The following is a 19186-nucleotide window of genomic DNA, read 5'->3' as shown; positions in this document are numbered from 1 at the left end:
CATATCACAGCTGTAGAAAGTTGAGGGCTATATTTGCACAGACATTATTTTTAAAGGAGTTTAATGTTCTTTAGAGATTATTTTACAGAGGTAAGTAGGTGGAATATGCAATTAGCTGAGTCCATCCATCCATTCTATTCCACTCTAAATGGTTTTAATTTACTGAGGGAAGGAACATGATTTCAAGATTATGGTAAATGGTGAAACCATAAAGCTCTTTTCCATTTCTTAGGGTTTTTTGTGACTCCTGTTCTATAAAGAAAAGAATTTAGGGGAAAGATGAAGAAATCAATCATAGAGCTATTTACCATTTTAAATAAGCAGTTGAGATTGGTGGGCAGATTTGACTACTTTCTAAAAGAAGGCTTAGGGAAAAAGTAGGGTTTTGGACTCTCAGTAGATATGCTTGATTGGGAAGGCATCTAGTGATATTCTGCAGCCATTTGAGACAGTTGGTTATAGTCCACTGCTACTTATGGCTTTGCCTCTTTTCTGATCCACATCTATTTTCATTATGCCCATATGAGCAATGGGATATGCAGCCATGCATTTGGGATTTGGAGTTAGAAGACTTGGGATCAAGTCCTATTCCTAGCTAGTTAACTAACTGAGATTAGCTTTCATAGGTAAACTTCCGCATGCCTCTCCAGATTCCTACTGAAGACATGTTATGTTGCATCTCTGGCTCTTGGGAAGTTCAAGTAAGATGATATCTCAAAGTGCATTGTACAAATGCCATGTATTATTACCATTTTCTTCAGGTCTGGATGGTTTTCTGGAAAACAACTGTCAGTGATCAGAAGAGGTGATGCCAAAGTCTAATCAGAGCATCCAATGTGTTTCCATTTCAGATTTTTTGCTGCTTTAAGCAGTACCTGGCCTGTTGAGCCCTCAGTCAATATTAGTTACTGTTGTAGTTTGTTGGGTCAGCTGTGGTGTGTTCTGTTTAGCATTTCTATTTGAGAATTTTGGGGGATTGAACAAAGTCTCTGGTTACTTTAAGCTATAAGGAAAAGTAAACAGAAAGTTGGACACATTTGCTGGGCAGTCTTAGGTGATTTATTTTTCATTGCTTTGACAGAATAAGTCCTACAATTTTTTTTAGAGACCAGAAGCTAAAACTACTGTATGCTTTGAAATTCACATTTACTGTGAGTGTAATCCATGGAAAGAAAGTTATGTTTGTATAGAGTTCAACAAGAGTTGAGAATATCTCTAAAAGAAGCCCTACCCAGAGGCTCCCAAATGCTTGTCAGGTAATCCCCTTGGTCCCATGTTGACCATTCACTGGAAAATAAACTCAGAAGTTCCCGTGAGAAGTGAACTGCAGGTGGTGGTATAAAACATCACCCTTGGGTTTTCTTCTCTCCAGTCAACCTGCAAGTTTTTGTGTGGGGAGGAAGGGTGAAAATTACAATGACAGACAAATCTTCAACCGTATTACAGACATATCAATGTGATTGATTAAGCCACTTAGTAATATCCATCGCCTGCATTTCTTGAACCTTTATTTTTGCTTGATATGCAGGGCAGCAGAAAGTCTGGAAGAAATCAATTCCTAAAACCAGGGAAAATGACTTTCTCAGTTATACATGTACACACGTGCACACACACACGTTGAAAAATGGGAAATGCGTTCTTCAAAGGAAAAAGGGAACAAGCAAAGGAATAAAAAAGGCAGTAAAACTGAATAGAGAGACAGAGGGTGACAAGAATAGAAAAGGAAGGAGAGAGGGAATGAGGAAAGAAGGAAGAAAGGAATAGCTCTGGTAAATTAGCCCCTAGAAGCAGGAAGTTGGAGAAAACACAACATGATAAACCAAACTAAACTAAAATGCTCTGTGTTAAATCAGTTGAATGGGGGTCAAGAATATATTATTCCTTTGAGAAAGCATAAAGCATTTACTAACTAAAAACTAATTTTTAAAATATCCATCTTTATATCTGTTGTTCTTTAAATGATGCTTTATTGAGCACATACTGTGTGTTCATACTTATGTGGTTTACAGAAGAGGGCGTGAGTCACAAAGAAGAAGCCTTACTCAGAACATTCCAGCTCATTCTAATGCAGGTTTCTTTTTTTTTTTTTTTTTTTTTTTGTGTGTGTTTTGTCTATTTTTTTTTTTAATTTTTTTATTTTTTATTGACTTTGTAATAATATTACATTAAAAATATATATGTGAGGTCCCATTCAACCCCATCCCCCCACCCCCCCTCTCCCCCCCACAACAACACTCGTTCCCATCATCATGACACATCCATTGGATTTGGTAAGTACATCTTTGGGCACCTCTGCACCTCATATACATTGGTTCACATCATAGCCCATACCAATTCTTGGTCCACTGTGTTTTCTTCCCAGCTTTCTCCTCTTTCTTTTCCTTGCAGGAGGATCGATTTCGAATGGAATTCAGATCACTGAATTGCACACATGAAAGTGGTTAAAACTGGAAATTTTGAGTTATATGTACATCGCCACAATAAGAAATTTTTTTAAAAAAAGAAACAAAAAAATAAAAATAAAAAGATGCACCACAACAGCAAAAGTAAATGCATTTTCCTAAGAGGCTAGTTGTGGTTCTGCATAGCCACTGTTGCTTCTTCTTGAGGATGGGTGGAGAGGAAGTTGTCTTGCAGAACTTTTGACTTCTTGTAACATCATCAGGACCTTGATGGCTATTTCGGGAACTTTCAGCAATTAGGAGGTGAGGGCAGAGTTGATTACTGACAATCTGTGGCTTTCAATGCTGGGAGAATTACTGGGCAAATGAGTTGGCTTTGCTTGATTGCTTTTATGATCTGAATAATATTGCAACTGCATGACTGAAATAATTTTTATTTCTCTGACATCAGTCACAGTCACCAAGAAACTTTTACATTGAAGTCTTGATCTCAAACAATGGATCCTAGCACTTTAAATAGCTGTGCATATATTTCATTTAAAGTTTTAGACAGGAGTCACCCCATCTCCCCTCCCCTTTTTCCTCTGTCCCTTTTATCCTCCCTTCTTGATTTTCTCCTTCCCTTCCTTGCTCTCTTTCCTTCCTCCTTCCCCGTGTTTCTTTCCTCCCTCTCTCTCTCCCTCCCCCATTCTTTCTCTCCTCCCTCCCTCCCTTGTTCCTTGAGTGCTGGCTCACTCAAAGACACATGCATGCTTAGATATTGCTCTCTTCCCTTTGAGTCAGGTGGTTGTTTCTTTGCTTACTGTTTTCTCAACTCACTTCTCACTCCTGTTTCAGTTGGGCTAATTCCATATGCTATTTATTTCCCAGTATTCTGAGGATCGGAACATCAGATGTCATAGAACGGCTGAAAGGAATGGCCAGTTAGTCCATCGAATAAAGAGAGCATCAGGGGAAGCGGATGTGGCTCAACTGATAGAGCTTCCACCTACCATATAGGAGGTCCAGGGTTCGATACCCAGGGCCTCCTGGCCCATGTGGCAAGCTGGCCCATGTGGAGTGCTGCAGTGCACAAGGAGAGTCGCCCTGCATGGGTGCCTCCCACGCAAGGAGTGCCCCCTGCACAAGGAGTACAGCCCATTCAGGAGTGGTGCCACCCACACTGAGAACTGACACAGCAAGATGATGCAACAAAAAGAGACACAGAGAAGAGATGATATGAGATGCAGTGAACTAGGGAGCTGATCGGTTTCCCAGAGGTGCCCAATGAGAATGCAACGGACACAGAAGAATGCAAAGCGAATGGACACAGAGAGGAGACAATGGAAAGGGTGGGGGGAGAGACTGGGGTGGGGGAATAGGAAAAAAATTAATAGAAAGAGAGAGCATTAGGGGATCAGTGAAACAGCTTGCCATTTTAGCATGCACCTTATGTACATACCTACAGAGGCAGGGATGTTTTTCCTGGGAGAAGGCATATGGCTTTTCAAAGGGGAAACTTGTTTAAAAACACAGCACTGTAAAATTGTGTGTGCAGGTGAGTGCAGGTGTATGACAGTTTGTTAGTCCATATTTCTAAGGTTCTGCCTTGCACTAAGAAGAGACCAGGTAAATCCGTGGAAAAGTCACATTCTCCAAGGTGTATGGTGGCCTTAGAATGGTGGATCTTGGGAGTAGAACACTGAGTTTTATAGATAGGGGATCCAAACATCACTGGATGTTATTCATAGGTGGCCATGACTGGTTTAAATACCCATTATTAACCAAGCGGTTTTTTGAATGAGCATGAACATATACAAACTGACATAGACACACACACATATTAATAAATTAATCATTATTGCTCTTTTTCCTCTGTGTGTCTTTCACACATACATTTACACACTCAGAGTTGCATCGCATTGCACTGAATCTATACCTCAGTTTTGGTACAAATTATATTACAATATGCAGTACTTTGTGATGATGATCTACCCCTCCATTGATTGAAGTGTTTGTGAGTTTTCCTCTGAAAATGTTCTGCACATCTCTCGCTACAATTACTTATGTGAATGGGATGTTATTTATGCTATTGAAAACAACACACTACCCCAAATCAACTTTAGATCATATCACCTAAATGAAATTTAAAATTTATTTTTATTACCCTATGGCCATGAAATGGATTTTTCTTGTTTTATTCACTCTGCTAAATTCTCTTTTCCTAGAGCTCGTCCGCAGATTCTTTCTGATTTTATGTACACACCTTCATATTTCCCGACAGATTTAATTCTTATTTTCCTTTCATTGCATTCATTTTTATTTTTATTATCTTTTTTAAAAAAAGATACATAGATCACACAATTTGTTACATTAAAAAATGTAAGAGGTTCCCACATACCCCCCACCCCACTCCTCCCACATCAACAATCTTCATCATTGTGGCACATTCATTGCATTTGGTGAATACATTTTGGAGCACGGCTGCACCGCATGGATTATAGTTTACATTGTAGTTGACACTCTCCCCTGGTCCATTCAGTGGGTTATGGCAGAACACACAATGTCCAGCATCTGTCCCTGCAGCACCACCCAGGACAACTCCAAGTCCTGAAAATGCCCCCACATCACATCTCTTTTTCCCTTTCCCTGCCCCCAGCAACTCCCATGGCCACTGTCTCCACGCCAATGCTACAATTTCTTCCATTGCTAAAGTCACAATAATTCATTTTTTATTTGCTTAATTCTAGGACTCTTCACCTACTGCAGAGGCCAGGTATCCTTGTCTCATTCCTCATTTCAGACGATACTTTGAATTCCTCACTCCCCCAAATATGCTCTTTGCTGGACTTTTTCATTTCAAAGGTGAATTCCATTATATGTTTACGGTTTCTTTTCTCTACTCCATGTTTGCCATATTTTTATTAATCATAGTTTAGAATTTATCATTTAAAATTACTTTCCACATTTACTGAAATTGTCAAATGAATTTCTCCTGCATAATTTTAGAGCCATGATCTATATGAAATCATTTTCAAATTTAATCAACCCTTATATTCCTGAAGTACCCCCATTTGAATATGACACATTGTGGGATATATTTTCCTGATGTTTATCAGATGATATATATGCATATGTATTTATATATATATATATTCTTTCCAAATTTTTATTCATGCTCAAATATTCTTTTCTTGTCTTTATCGGGTTTTAGTATCAGGGCTATAGTTCTCCCAGGAAATTTTTATAACATACTTGCTAGTTCTTATAAAATTAATGCCTTTTCATTGGTACTTAAATTTTGCCTTTCTTTTACTATATCTTCTAAAATTTCCTCCTAATATAAAGGTTATTGTACATATTCCTCTAACTCAATTATCATGCTATTTGCAATTTTCTGTTGTAACTGTGGATTTTAGTCATTAAATTAATCTGAAAATAATAACAAATTACCTCCTTCCTTCCAATATTTATGCATTCACTTTCTTATTTGTTATGTTAACTACAGAAAAAAAAAAGACCAATAATTACAGTAATAGAGTGGAAATACTCTTGCTGATTTATCACTAAACCTGAGGGATACATATTGTTTGTGTGTATATATACATTTAGACACACCTGTATCTGTCTATCCATCCATGAAAGCATATATACTTTACATGATATGCATAAACTAATATATAATTTTTAAACATGACATGAGTTAAGAAAATACACATCTTTTTTTTTTTTAAATTTCTAAAATTGAAGACTGGCTTGATTTTATTAAATACTCATAAAAACCTTTTGAAATTTAGTGGTATTCTTGAGATAAATCCCAGGTCATCACAGTGAAATTTTTTTTCAATATATCAGCTGCAACTCATTTGCTAATTGTTTAAAACCTTTCCATGAATTATTTTGTAGATTGTGCTAGATTGCTTGGATTTCATACCGATGCTTTGCTAGTTTTAATGTGGAAAAATTGGGGACTATTTCTTCTTTTCTATGATCTAAACCATTTGAATGTCAGTGACAATATCTTGTCTTCAAAGAAAAAAGCTGTGAAACCATCTGGAACTAGTAGCTGAGTGGGAGAGTGGGTGGGACAGAAAACGAGGTTGGGTCTCTCTGGGATTATATAATTAGTCAGTTTCAAGTTACTATTTCTTTTGGGAAAAAAATGTGAATATCTAGAAAATCATCCATTTCATCTAAGTGTTCCAGTGTATTTGCATGGAATTGATCAAACTAGTTGGTTTTGATTATTTAATTTCCTTTGTAGCTGCGATTTCCTCCCATCATTTCATGTATACTTGTGCCTTTCAACGTAATTGTGCTTTCTCTTTTTTTGATGATTTGAATATTAACCATTTATCTGTCACACTTTCCTTTCTCTATCTGAGGAGTTTGTGTTAACTTTTATTTTTCATTTACCTGCTTTTGCATGTTTAATCTTTATCATGACCTTTCTGATGTATTTTTGTTGTGGTTGTGCTTTGGCTTTTGGCTGGAAAATAGGATTTATACTTAGGATGCTTCTTAGAGAAGCATCACCATTTGACAGGAGTTCTGACACACACACACAAATGAAATAAATTACTTATTGTGGCTCTTTATGTTTCCAGAACTCAAATATCTTTTGGCTTCAAGATACTGAAATGTTACTGTTTAAATTTCATGCCTATTTAGGAACAACCCTTACCAGAAGTACATCCATAGGAAGTATTAGGAAATAGCATGGATTTCTGCCAGCACACATACAAAATTAAACATCCACACACACACAATTGGAATTTAAACAATATCTTTTTCCAAAAAGGACAGGGAGATTTAGTTGAAAATATTATTCAGGATCTAAAGTAATCCTGCCAAGAAAACCCTATTTATTAAATGTTTAATGTACTTTATTGTGCATTGACAGTTGCCCCAAATTTATCTGATATCATCAGTTTTCAGAAACTGTTATTTTCTTCTTTCTTCCAGCTAGGCTTGAATTATTCTGTATTTAACTTAGACACGCATTTCCAATCATATGCATAATTATGAGAACTCTGGGATGCTTAGACAAATGACTTTTGCTTTGGAATTTGAAGTAAAAATTAATCTCCCCATGAATCCAGACCCTCCGCTTGAGCCAACTACTTGTCGCAACTGGCCAGGCTGTCGCCCCAGCTTTCGTTCCTGACAAGCCCAATATTAAATGTTCCCACTTGACAGATGGACTTCTACCACGACAGTGACCTTCTGCTACCCCACAATGTCAGTACAAAATACTTTGTGCAGGAAAGTACGATTATTCACATTAGTATTAATGGAAAAAATGTCTCCGTGCCAAGTAATTTTCTATCAGCAAGCATTGGGAAGCTTTGAATAGACCTGTCGGTAGAGAATAAGGAGTTGCCCTAAGGAGATTATGTGATGTTTGGAAATGTAAAATAGTCTCATCTTTTAAAATCAAAATCTGTAGTCATCTATATGATGAAGAAAAAAACCAACTTTTGATCTCTCATTCAAAACAAACCTTCTTGAAGGCTAACGTCATCATTTTATTAATTATTCTAAGGCTTTACCTTAAAAAATTTGGATCAAACGTAAATTTAGGGCAGTCATAAGAGATGCCAATTTTCAGTTGCAACAATTCTAGGTAAGCTATAGGTGCCAAAATTCGAAGCACTCTTATATAAATCAACTCCGTAGGGAGATGGTATTGTTGTGAATTCAGCACGTGTTCTCCAAATCAAGAAGTAATTTGTCATGATTTATATAATGGTTTGTCTTAAAATTTTTGAAAGGCGTAACCAAAAAGTTATAAAAATGACTACAAGGTTATTTATGTTCAGAACCAAATTCATCTTAAGCAAAATTGGTGATTTCTAATATTTCTAAGGCAACCTTCATCCTGGCAAACATCTGTCTCAAAGAGTTTTCTTTCAAATACCCACGCTCATTGCCTTGGAGTCCCTTGGGGAAGAGGACAATGCAGACATCAGATAGAAAAACTCAGAAGGACGGGGCATGTGTACTGGAACCCTCGGTTCTTTTTCAGGAACGCAGCTCCTGCAGGGCTGCCAGCTTTGAATAGGACCGGGGACCCAGGAGGCGTCTTCACACTGCGTGGTGGCGATGGGCTTAATAGAAGCCTGTGTGTCTCAAATCGACACGTTATTGTTTCATCTCCTTATTCTTCTTTCTCATAAGAAGTGCTACTAAGTAGAAAAATGGCCAAGAGACTGTCACAGCCCAAAAGAATAATAGAAAAAGGGTTGCTTTATTGGGACATCCCTGCATTTGTTAAGCCCTCTCATTACCTTTGGTTATGCCTTCTTTGTTTTCAAGAAAACTGTTGCTGTATCATCCTTTCATTCTCCGGTAATATCCGGTGTTATACTACCCCCAGATCAACTGGCATACATCTTGCTCTCAAATCATTTTAAAAACAGAGAGGAAGAGAGAGAGAATAACTTGGCTAATACTTTCAAAAGGACGCTTTAGAGTTCTGAGCCAGCCAGCTCTCTGTTTTGAAGATCAGCGCTTATCTATTTATTAAAAACAGGTTATTCCGAAAGGTTATGCACAGAGCAAGCGGTGCTAGATGAACTGTAAATCATAATACATCAAGGAAAAAGAGAAAATAAAAGAAGGAAACACTCTCTTTTCCAAAGTCACCACCAATGGTGTTTTTGTCCTATTCATGGTGCCTCCATTGGAACCTGCCCAGTGCCTGTCTTCTCGGCCCTTAATTTGGGTTCAAATGCACTCTGGGCAGACACTATTTTGCATCCCAGATGGATCTGCCTGGGTCCCTTTCTTCCTTGCATGGCTTCTGGACATCATTATCAACTTCTTTCTTGAGAACCCTAGAGTCTCTTGCTACCACTCCCCGGAAATTAAATAGGAAGTCCAACAGGGATTTCCTCTTTTAAACCCACCTTGTAAAATCTTTCTCTTGCACTTTGGATGTTATTTTTGGTACTTTAACTTTTGATACTATTGATCATCCTGCCTGAAACAGCAGGGCTTCTTTGTTCTTAATTACATCTGTGAATTTCACTTTTCCTCCAGGTGCTCAAAAATCACGTTTTTGAAAGTTCTTGCCTCCTCCTCCCCTTTTTAACCTTTCCAATCAGCCTTTGTCCCTAGAGTTAGCAACTTCTAAGATGTGTTAGTTGGGGAAACAGAACCGACGGAGGTACCTGTAAACAGCAGGAGATTTTATAAAATTCCTTCATGCCACCACGGGGATGTGCATGACGGGTTGCAGGGCGGGTTGCAAATGGTGGATTCCAATGAGGGTCCTGGGTGAGTTCCCAAGAGATACTGGTTGTCTGAAGCAGAGATGGGAATTCTCTCTCTGAATGCTGAAATCACTTCCCCTTTTGAGGCCTTCAACTGATTGGAGGAGACATCACTCTCAGCAGATGGAAATCTCCTCTTTGACTGTTGATGTAATCTCCCATCTATGCAATCTACTCACAGATGATTAAAGGTCATGAAATGCCCTTATATTCCAATGAGCCCAGTGCTTGACAAAACAACTGGGCACCATGACCTGGCCAAGTTGACACATGAACCCAACCACCACATAAGGCTACAGTGATCACCTCCTTCAACATTCCGCACATTTGTCATTTTATTCCTAACTTCTTTTCCAGGGCATTTTTATTTGAACATCCTACTCTAATCTAAAATTCTTTATGGCCCCACTTCCAAATGTTTTCTCCTTATTGAATACATGCTGTTCCTATTAATAGCATAGCGTTATTTTAACCATTTAAACACGAAACCTTGATGATAACTCCTCTCCTTTATTTTTTGTGTCCAATCCCCATAAACATTCCCTAAATCCAATATTCCACTTGAGGACTAGGTGCACTTTATTGATACATCCCAGAAATTTTGTCCTTCTGTGTTCTTCAGGCCAGCTCTCAAAGAATAATTTCATTCCTGAGGTATGGATGAAGTAAGTCCATCTTCAAAATGCTCTCACTGCTTTGAACGCCTTCTGGCATTCTTTATAGCTTATCTCCATTGACAACATCCTCACCACAGCTATTGCTTCTAAAATAGATTTCCAAAGCAGCTCAAGAATCTTCCCATCAATTCTTTTCAACTTGCCTGATTCCTTCAGGATATTCTGTAAAAGCATGCCTATCTTACCTCCAAACCTTTGCTCCGAGCAATGTGCTTTCTCATACTGATATCCCCAATATTTCTAATTCTGAAGGTTTCTCTCCATTTCTGTCTTCCTCTTGAGCACATTCTCTCTAGCTACCCCTTTCGGGGACAGTGTAAGGAATGTATCTGGTTTTCCAATCGTAGGGACTGTGTCCAGATCTCCTTGACATTTATCTCTGTGTGACCTAAGCAAGCTATTTGAGTTCCCTAAAGCTTGGAGTTCTCCTCCTTAAAAGGTGAAACACAATGTCTGGCATATTGTAGGTGCCTAAGTGACTCATGGCTAGTAAGTCTTTCATTTTATCTGTCTAACTCAGGTGGAGTTAGAGAGTGTGACTAACTTGCACTGAATTAAGTTACTAGAGACAGTGAATAAGAGGTATTAGATAAGATTTTGACTATGAATTTGGTGCCAGGTGAGTCCCTAACTATTGAACTGCTCCATCAATGCCACAGGGATAGGTGCTTCTCCTAGTTATGGACTATAGGATTAGGGTACATAGGGCACTTCCAACCAAATGAAAGCCCTGTCATAGGAATGTGGAATTGGGAGTAGACCAGAAGTCCTATGACTTCAGGCTCATCACCTTTGAATACGAAAGCAGGGAAATCCCTTTGCTGAGGAGGAGAAGTGAAGCAAGGAAGCCAGAACTAGGGATGAGGAAACTAGAGTGGAACTCTCTCCTGGATTCCCCAGGTTTCCAGTCCTACCTGAATCCCAGGTGTCTTCCTGCATTGGCCACTTTGGAATCTGTGACACCAACCTACACTCATAATAAATTCTCTTCTTGCAATAACTAATTTAACTCACTTTCCACTGTATCACTGTTCATAGGTAGGCTGTAAAATATGATTATAAAATGCTTGATCTGAGAAGGGTCATAAGACTGGCTATTTCAACTTCTTCCTCTCACATGCATGGGTTCTTTAACTGATCAAATTAATCAAATTTCAATGGATGGAGAGTAGTGGAAGAGAGACAAGTCCTCTCTATTCCTTTTCCTCCCTCTCCCCTTTTTTGCTAGGATATTCTAACCTCCACAGGCTTCTGTCTATTGAGAAAGAATATGGGTAGTCTTCTTCATTCATGTTCAACATATGGTAATGACTGTCCCACACATTTAATGAGCTTCCAGGCATGATTGCCATGGCAGTTTGATGTTGTTTATGAATTCCAAAAATCAATATAGAATTACATTTGTAAAATGGTCTGTTCTTCTGGGCATATTAGATTGTATTGGATTCTGAAGTTTCACTCTTACTTGATTAAATTATGATTTAGGTTTTGATTGGTCCACATCAGTAGGGCTTCGAGTCCACCAAGGTGGGCAGGGACTCACAGAGAAAACGACATAGCAGAGGAGAAAGTTCGAGTTTTGATGCTGGAACCCCAGGAAGTAAACACACAGAGAAGAAGATACGTGAGGAAAGGGAGAGGGTTCCATTAGACACAGCAGAGGCCCCAGGAAGAGAGACATGCCATTCACCTGACAGTTTACAGCTGACTTTGTTGAGAGAGCACAGCAGCTGAACCTGGAGAGGTATGAGCCCTGGGAGAGAGACGAGATTTGTCTCAGTCTGTGGCTGAGATTGGAAGAAGCTGGGGCCACTGAGCCTTGGGAGGAGGTAGAAGGCTGAACCCTTGCAGACATCACCTGCCATCTTGCCTCAACACATGGCAACAGACTCTGGGTGAGAAAGTGTTTCTCATGGTACCTTGAGTTGGACTTTAGGACCTGGTAACCACAAGCTTCTACCCCAAATAAATACCTTTTATAAAAACTAACAGGTTTCTAGTAATTTTTTAAAGACTTTTATTTATTTCTCTCCCCTTCCCCCATTTGTCTGTGCTCTGTGTCCATTTGCCGTGGGTTCTTCTGCATCCGCTTGTATTATCAGGTGGTACTGGGAAACGGCGTCTCTTTTTTGTTGAATCATCTTGCTGTGTCAACTCTGTGTGTACGCCACCACTCCTGGGCGGACTGTGCATTTTTCTTGTAGGGTGGCTCTCCTTGCGGGATGCACTCTTTGTGCGTGGGGCTCCCTTATGTAGGGGACACACCTGTGTGGCATGGCACTCCTTGCACGCATCAGCACTGTGCGTGGGCCAGCTCCACACGGGTCAGGAGGCCCTGGGTATAGAGCCCTGGACCCTCCATATGGTAGGCAGACACTCTATTAGTTGAGCTATGCCTGCTTCCCAGATGTTTGGTATTTTGTATCAGAATCCCTTGAGCTGACTAATACAATCACGTACGCCATGGTCTAGAATCCATGCAACAATTATAATATTTCATACAGTCTTCACAAATGATAGGACAAGGACACCATAATCAAGGCAGCAGGTTATAAGAAAAAAATACTAAGTTCTTTTCTATCTTTAGTAGGATGCATTTCAATCAAGGAAGTCAGGGGTGAATCTTTTAAACAAAAAAAAAAAAAATAGATTCCTTGATTGGGAAAAATAATGGTGTCCATTGAATGAGATCAGATGGGACAAAATAGTGAGTCTCAATCACTCTGGAAAAATTGGTGACTCTGGGAACTTTAATAAGATATGCACACTTCTACCCTGATGTAATCTCCCCTACACAGCCATTCGGACATACCCTTTGAAGAGGGGGTCAGAATTGGGGAATTCAAGAATGAAGGTGGCTTGAGAAACCTTAGTTAATTATCAAACACAGCCATTATTTGAAAGGAGCTATTTATTTCTGAGAAAAAGCTCTTGGATGTAGCAGTTGGTGGTCTTAATCGTGCAAACAGTTGATAATCATTACAAATTTTTGGGTTCTCACACGTGCCTCCCTATCTGTACCCAGAATTTCTAAACTCTGACAAGTCCTGCAAAGGTAGCCCTTTCAAAGGCAGGTCCTTTCTCAATCCATCTTTTCAGGGATTGCAATTTCTCTCATACTATGATTAGTTTCAACACATATACTAACAGATTCTGGGAGAGCCAGGAAATACCAGTGTTTTGGGAGAGCAGGAAAAGCCACAACCTATCCTAACTCCAGGACTTCTTTCATTCAAGTAGCATTCCAAGAACTCCTTGGCAACCAGTAGAAAGTTACAAATTCATGGCCACAGAGACATTCACCAAATGTCATGTAGCAAGTGATAGATCATCAGTTTAATCCAGACCGTCTGATGACAAAATCAGTTCAACACAGGGGATTCACCACAGGATATGTTTACTCAGTGGGAGCAAAGGGTCTTAGGGAAAAAATGTGGTTTCAGATTTTGAGATATTGGAAAAATCAAACTTCTCAGGGCCGCATTTCCTTCACTATGAAGTTGAGCTAATAATGCTTATCCTTTTCTCAATTTTTTTTCATTGCATAAGTCAAAATAGAAAATGCATGGGAAAGCACTATGTAACTTCTACAGCATTATAAGATGAAAGGGTATTACTGCAAATATTTTTATGCTTCATGTAAAAACTCAAAGTCCTTTTCTCACAAAAGGCAGTTTGCTTCTGCCTGGAACAACTTCTACTCCGGATATAATTTCCTAAATGAGAAATGAACAATGAGGTGCCTTGTGTATGTTTGGCCTCTGGCCTCAATAGAAATGTGCAAAATGTACCTGTCTGTGGAAGGCACTTTTGAAAATAACCTGCAATTCAATAGAACTTTGACACTTATCCAACTATCTTGACCCCAGGACAATATGTGGCATTCTATTCTTATAGAACTCAGCCACACATGTGTGTGGAGGTGGCAGTGGGTGGGGGAAGTGGTAGGATGTGTACTGCACATGAAGGTTAAATCTGAGAATAATGGATAATTTGACTCTCTTGGGATTATTCAATACTAAATCATTTGGTGCAACCCAATTTCTTTTTTTTTTTTTTTTAATTCTGTCAACGATGTCTAATTTTGGATGTTTGAAGGCATGGTTGCATGCCTACCCCAGATAAGAAGTGTCTCTCTTTCAGATCAAAGCAAATGTTAAGAATAAGACTTACGTGACCAAATTCTCATCATATTGTGGGTTAGGAGGGATGCAGAGCCTATGGGTTCTTGTGTGTTTGTGTGTGTGTGTGTGTGAGAGAAACAGTGATCTTGAGCATATGGGGGGTAAGCTGGTTCCAGACTTCTCCAAATCCACATCTCTTTGCCTCCAATTCTTACATGTCCAAGGACAGGATCCACAGGCATACCTTGTGGGAGGGTCTATGGGTTCTTTTCTGATTTCTTTAATAACTTCCTTGCTGCCTGTGGCTGATGTCAATTCATGTCTTTCATTCTTCCCATTCTTCCTCTAAAGCTGTTCTCATCGATTTAGGGTGATACATTGTCATTTATACCTGAGGTCATAATTTTGGGCTATTTAAAATTACCACCTTGCAAAAAACCATATGTCTTGGTCTCCTACAAGGCTGTCACTGAAAAATATCAGAAATGGGTTGGCACTTATGAAGGGATTTTATTTAGGGTAAAGTCTTACGATTTCAAGTCTGTGAAAGGTCTGAATCAAGGCGCCATTGGAGATGCTTTCTCACCAATGGTCGTGTGCCAGCTGAACCTGGAGTCCTGCAAGGCAAGATGGCAGCCAGTCTGCTATTCCTGAAGTCCTCTTTACCATGGCAGGGTCAAAATGGTGGTGCACTCTCTCTGTGTGTCTCTTTCCTCCCTCTGTGTGTTTCTGTTTTCAGTTTTCAATTTATAAAAGACCCCAGCAAGAGGGCAGACATCCCCTGGGTCATATCTCACTGAAGCAGTCCAATCAAAGGACCTAAAGTGATCTAATCAATTGATCTAATCAAAATCCCTTGGCTGAATCTAATCAAAAGGCCCCAGCAACACTGCATTTACAGGCACAGGTATGGGTTAGCTTAAGAGTGTAATTTCTGGAGTCCACAAAAGACAAACCAGGACAGAATGAATTCCTTTAAGATCAAACAAGCCAGTATCTTAGATCTGATAGTCATATCATTAACTGGGCCAACTGACTGCTGTGTTTACTGCGGTTCTATCAGATAGAACACATCAATTAGGCATTTGAATTTTAAGAAGGATTCTTTTCCATGCTAGATAGTAATTATTTTCAAAGTTGCCTGTGCATTATAAGCCTTATTCTGGCCGCATCTATTTGGAAGCCTGCCAAGCATAGTTAATGTGTAGTCTTAGTCCACTCACTTTTGTGACTTCTTTCATACGGTCTACATAGCTGTTTTCTGCAGTGGACTGGAAGCTCATGGAGAGATGGGTATGTTCTACTCAACTCTGTTCCTTGTATGGTGCCTAGTACAAAGTCTTTCACCTCACAGATGCTTGGCAAATGACTGGTGTCTCATGTTATTTAAAGTTCCAGTAAAAACATTACATTTGTTTAGTTTGAAAACATCTGAAACAGAAGACATATTCACATCCTTGTTGAGATGGACTTGACTGATGACTTTGACAAGCACAGTGCATGTTTTTGGGCAGCTGAGCATGAACACAAAATTAAAGTAGGTTCAAGTCTGGATGGATCATGGGAAATTGGAGACTTTGTTTTTACACTCCCCTCCCCCCACTTTTTTCTATTATTTTTTAAATGTGACCTTTTGAATAAGTGTTCTGGAGTTTCTACCTTTGGTGAAAGGCTGATATTTGGGGATACCATTGTATGAATGTATCCCTGGATACCGTGAAAACAAAGAGAAAAAGTTAAATTCCATTAGTATCGAAAAAGTGCCTCCTATTGTTCACTGTGGAGAATGCTTACAACAGCCTCTTGAGGATGATGCTCATGCCTAACTTTTATAGATAAGGAATAAAAACTTAAAGGAAACACGAAGGCTTGTGAGTCAGCATGGCATAGTATTAAATGTAAGGATTTGGAGGCAGACAGCATGTGTTCAAATCCCTGCTTCCCTCTTGCCTAGCTCTCTGATGGTTTCTGATCTTATGCTTCTGTCTCCTTTTCTGTTAAATGGGGAGACAAATAGTCCCCACTTTAAATGCCTGTTCTGAAGACTAAATGGTTGTCAAAATGAAAGACTATTTTAAAGCACAAGGCTTTTAGTATGTTTACAAAAACATTAGCCTTTATTACTGCATTATTAAATATCACAACTGGAGATGTCCAATAGTAATTCTAGTGCTTTTTCAAATCATTGATAGATATTTTTAAATAGATGGCCACCAAAGTCTTACCAGAAGGACATTTATAATTTTGTACTTACATTTGTTAACTTATCATTAAGAAGAAGAAATTTCCAAGTCCAGATGCTAGAACTGGTAAATTCTACCAAACAACAAAGGAATTGGCATCAATTTTACAATATTTCTTGCAGAAAATAGACGAGAAGGGAAGACTTCTAATCCTTTTGAGGCCAGCATTAAAACTGAAGGCAGTACAAAAATTAAAACTACAGACAACTAACCCTCATAAATTTAAATTTAAAATCCTCAAAATGCTATTAGTAAACTGTATTGCCAATGCATAAAAGGAATCATGTATGACAGTCAGGTGAAATTTAGTTCAAACACATGAGCTAGATTCAACATTTAAAATCAATCAATGGAATCCACCCAATCAATAAGTTACAGAAGAAAAATCATCTGATCATATCAATTAATACAAAAAGCATTTGACTAAATAAATCCTACACCCTTTCATTATATAAAAAAAAAATCTCGGTAAGTTAGGAATAAAGGCAATTTCATCAACTTGATAGTGTATATTGATTCAGCTAACGTCATACTTAATGGTAAGAGACAGGAAATATTTCCACTAAGATTTAGAACAAGGTGTGGGTGTTCTTGTTCAAGCATTCAAATTCATCATTATAGTGGAAGTTCTAGCTACTGAAATAAGGCAAGAAAAAGAAGAAGATATCTATGTTGCAAAGGAGAAATAAAACTATCTTTCTTTGCAAATAACTTAATTGTCAACAAAGGAAATCCCAAGAAATCTACCAAAATTCTTAAAACTAGTAAGTGACTTCAGCAAGGGTTCAGGACAAAAGATTAACATAAAAAAGCATTCATATCTCTTCATAGAAATATTGAAAATGTGGAGATAGAAATTAAAAACAATAGCAGTTATGATTAATATGAAATACAAAAATTAGGCATAAATCTATCAAAACATGTGTAGCAGTTTGATACTGTTTATGAATTCTAAATAGATATAGGATTATGTTTGTAAACTGGTCTATTTCTCTGGGCATATTAGATGGTATTGGATTCAGTGGATTCACTTTTACTTGATTAAATAATGATTAAGGTTTTGATTGGACCTTATCAGTAGGGCCTTGAGTCCCCATCCCCTTGGTGGACAGGGACTCACAGAGAAAACAACATGGCAGAGGAGTTAGTTGGAGTCTTGAGCTGGAGCCCTGGGAAGTAAATGTAGGAGAAGAACACAGAGGAATAGAGACGGCTCCATAGAAAGGGCAGAGGCCCCAGGAAGAGAGAGAGCCTGATAGTCTGCAGCTGACCTTGTGGAGAGAACAGAGCCCAGAGAGAAATGAGCCCAGGAAGAGAGACAAGACTTATCCCAGACCAAAACTGATATGGGAAGAAGCTGGGACCATGGAGCCTTAAGAGGAAGAGGGAGGCTGGACTCTTGAAGACATCAGAAGCCATCTCACTCCAACATGTGGCAACAGACTTTGTGAGGGAAGTAACTTATGCTTTAGGGCTTGGTTACTGTAAGTTTCTACCCCAAATAAATGCCCTTTATAAAACCCAACCATTTTTGGGTACTTTGCATCAGTACCCCTTTGGCTGACTAATGTAACATGCATAGGATCTGTATTCTAAAAATTGTAAAATGCTGATGAAAGACTCAAATAAGACCTAAATAAATGGATTGGTATACCATATTCATGGATTGGAAGACTGGGCAAGGTAAAAATCCAATTTTCCCAAATTGACCTTTAGGTTTAGTACAATTCCTCTCAAAATCCCAGCCAGGTTGCATATATGTGTATGGGTATATGTGTATGTATGCTAATTCTAAAATTTATATGGATATACACAGATCAGGGAATAGTGGCAATCTTGAAAAATGCAAATAAAGTTAGAGAAATCATGCTAACTGGTAGAAAGCTTTACCAGGTACTGGTCATAATCAAAGCAATATGGTAGGGAATTGTGGGAACATGGCATTGGATTAGGCAGATAAGGCTCAGCTCTCATAAAAATAGTGGAAAAACAAACAAAAACTGCATGAAGGATCTGCTTTGAGGGTCAGCAGACCAGGACAGTACTTCACAACTTCAAGGAGGGTGAGAGATGGAGAGATGAAGAAACTGAAACAACAAACTGTGAGTTACTGAACCTCCAGGCTGCTGGGATAGGGGTCCCCCCCCCCCACCTCCAAGATATTCAGTGGGGATAAAACCCCTGGCTCATTTCAGCAGGCTGAAAGGGGAGAAAATGTCTTCCTTCCCATCAGCTGTTATGAGAAAAAGGGAGGGGGAGTTGGGAAGCTTTTCTTTGGTGAATTCAGCCAGCAGTGCCTACTTTGAATCTCGGCTCTGTCCAGACAAAAACAAAGGAAAACTGAGAGATATACCTCTGTGAAAAGTGCACCAATGAGCACCATGAAATTACATGGACAAAAACTGCTTTTAGAACTCTATTTGCTTCACCCTGGGAGAAAGTTTGTGCTCCATTAGTGAGTCCCTGGCAGACTTTGGTAACTTA

General features: G+C 38.9%; 1 non-coding gene across 1 annotated transcript; it reads right to left on the bottom strand.

The window, feature by feature from the left end:
* Positions 1–14585: 14585 nt before the first annotated feature.
* On the bottom strand, positions 14586–14715 carry LOC139438462 (small nucleolar RNA SNORA38). Its single transcript, XR_011648125.1, has one exon. It is a non-coding gene; the product is annotated as a small nucleolar RNA SNORA38 (small nucleolar RNA).
* Between the last annotated feature and the right edge of the window lie 4471 nt (positions 14716–19186).

This window comes from Dasypus novemcinctus, chromosome Y, assembly GCF_030445035.2.
Source record: "Dasypus novemcinctus isolate mDasNov1 chromosome Y, mDasNov1.1.hap2, whole genome shotgun sequence".
NCBI lineage: Eukaryota > Metazoa > Chordata > Mammalia > Cingulata > Dasypodidae > Dasypus > Dasypus novemcinctus.
Note: the sequence above shows the minus strand (reverse complement) of the source record. Positions and strands in the feature narration are given on the sequence as shown.